The 2,500-nt window shown below is 51.4% G+C and overlaps 1 non-coding gene and 1 pseudogene across 1 annotated transcript; both read right to left on the reverse strand.

Annotated features, from left to right (window-relative positions):
• Positions 1-202, reverse strand: part of LOC143154647 (large subunit ribosomal RNA) — a 2,878-nt pseudogene extending 2,676 nt beyond the window's left edge.
• Positions 203-1,737: 1,535 nt separating this feature from the next.
• Positions 1,738-1,892, reverse strand: LOC143154648 (5.8S ribosomal RNA). Its single transcript, XR_012994232.1, has one exon. It is a non-coding gene; the product is annotated as a 5.8S ribosomal RNA (ribosomal RNA).
• Positions 1,893-2,500: the final 608 nt, after the last annotated feature.

The following is a 2,500-nucleotide window of genomic DNA, read 5'->3' on the forward strand; positions in this document are numbered from 1 at the left end:
AGTTGGACTTGGACTCAGTTCGACGTCACGGGATAAGCGGATCCTCCTGAACACTACATTTCCCTGCGGCAATACCGCGGGGATTCAGTGCTGGGCTCATTCCTGTTCGCTCGCCGCTACTAAGGAAATCCTTGTTAGTTTCTTTTCCTCCGCTTAGTAATATGCTTAAATTCAGCGGGTAATCTCGCCTACTCTGAGGTCGTCAAACAAACGTGTTTTTCTTTAACAGCGAAAGGCAACGACGCCGAATCAAAGAGAGCAAGGCGCCACGATCTTTTCGTCCCAACTCGACGTGTTCTGCAGTTGCATACGCGATGATGATCCTCTCTCTTCAATCGTTGTTCGCTCGCGTACCAGGGTAGGCGGGGATATACGCCGACGTGGACGGGTGTAAAAGAAGAACGAGCGAGGAGTGGGGAAACGACGTCGGGGCGCGAACGAGAGGTCTTATTCCTTCCCTCAGTAACGCGCTCGACGAGCATTTTCTCCCTATCTCTCACGCAGATTCTTTTCTTTTCACCGCATTCCCACACGTACGGCGTCGCCCGACGCAAAATCCCATCGGTGACGCTTACATGGTTCTGTCGATTGAGAGAGTTCTTCGCGTTGAACCGAAGAAAAGGAAGCCTGCTGTTTTCTCGGTGACAAGGAGAGATTTTCAAGCACCTCGCCAAAGTGTCTCTCTAATTGAAATTCGATGCGAAACGCTCGCTAGACGTTTAACCGGTTGAAATTTTAACGTCCGTCCGTTGCTTTTCCAGTAAAACATACTAAAGGAATACTACTAACACGCGTCGACTTCGATTCTACTTATTCTTCCCCTCTCTCGCTCACTCTCGATCTGACTCCTATTCTCCAGAGCAGAACGAAGAGAAGGAGGAGGAGGATAAGAGAACCCGGTGTTAGCAAGTCCGAGATGAATTCGAAAAAGTTGTCGTGGACTGGACGACCGGTTATACGCGCGGTCTCACGATCGACAACAGAGACATGGGGTGACCAACCTCTCGCTTTCCCTTCAGCAGTTTCCCTTCATTGTGGCAAAGTTTGTCGTTGCGTTCGAGCCGCTCCAAAGAGGATTTTAAGTACAGCACCGAAGGTTCAGAAACGTTTGCACGCACGAGCATATCTCTTACCAAACGAACCACATCGACGGGTCAAAAATTCGATTCGACGAACGTGGCCGAAGTCTTCAACGTTCGAAGATAAAGACCTCCCTCGATAGTGGTCGCGGTAAATTTGATGTGACATCGCGGGCAACGACGACCCCCGCTGGCCGACAAATCCCTGGGGCTGTGCGAACGACGACTATTAACAAATGCCACATTTCACGTGGTGGGGTGATTCATTTTTGTCCTCTATTAGTCTCTCGATTCGTGTTCCTTTCTCGACGTAAAAATCATTTCAGGCAACGTTGGGAGCGCGGCAAAATTCGATTCGGGCGAAAGACGAATATATGCGCGCGCAAACTTCAAAGTAATCGTAGGGAGCGGTGTTCACGGGCGGTCGTATTAAGTCGACGCGCGACGCCGCAACACTCTCGCGAGTCCGAACGATTACATATGGAGACGCGCAGGCAAATCGTTATTTTCGCACGTCCGCGACAATCGCCAACGAACTGCCCATCTTTCGCTCGTACGTAAGCATCTCCGTACACACCCGACTCTGAAACGTTTCCATTCTCTCCGGAAACGACGGCGGGGATTGGATAGCAACGCAAGCAGTATTAGGTTATGTGAACGACCCTCAGCCAGGCGTGGTCCAGGAATTTTATCCGTGGACCGCAATGTGCGTTCGAAATGTCGATGTTCATGTGTCCTGCAGTTCACACGTTGACACGCAATTAGCTGCGTTCTTCATCGATCCACGAGCCAAGTGATCCACCGTTCAGGGTAATCGTTATGCAATTTTGCGTTTAAATTCTCTTTGGTTCTAGTTTTGAAAATCGATGCCCGCGCCTCCGACCAAACGTAGAAAGAAGGAGGCTTGGGCGTCGCCAAATTGACGACACAAAGTCCCGACTGACGGAACACGTCGAAAGTTCGCGCACATGAACGCGAATCATTCGACGGCCGGGTGCAAAGTACATTGAAAAACCATCATGAATCGTGGGATGTGGAACCGCGGGGATAATCCCGATCAAAGGAACCACAGTCCTCACCGATTGAGCTGACGAACGCACGTGGGAGCGTCCAGATTCGAAAAAGGACTCGCAGCCGGCTCGAATCGGTCTTTCGTCCCAACTTCAAACCGCATTCGACGCGGTGCATGGGTGTCCGACTCGCTATCCGAGCTTCACAGCCGGTCCTCCCGAAGTCTTCGGACGCACATCGACGCGATCGTCAGTGGTTACCCGGGGTCCTCGTGCAGAGGTTCCAATCAGCAGGACGTTTCGTTAGAAATCGACGAAAGTCAGGAGAAAGCGGGATGCGAGAGAAAACGCAAAGAACGTTGCGGAACAAAGTCCGACGGCGTCTCGTTCCTCCTCGGTTATACTCTCGGG

This window comes from Ptiloglossa arizonensis, unplaced genomic scaffold, assembly GCF_051014685.1.
Source record: "Ptiloglossa arizonensis isolate GNS036 unplaced genomic scaffold, iyPtiAriz1_principal scaffold0341, whole genome shotgun sequence".
Lineage (NCBI taxonomy): Eukaryota > Metazoa > Arthropoda > Insecta > Hymenoptera > Colletidae > Ptiloglossa > Ptiloglossa arizonensis.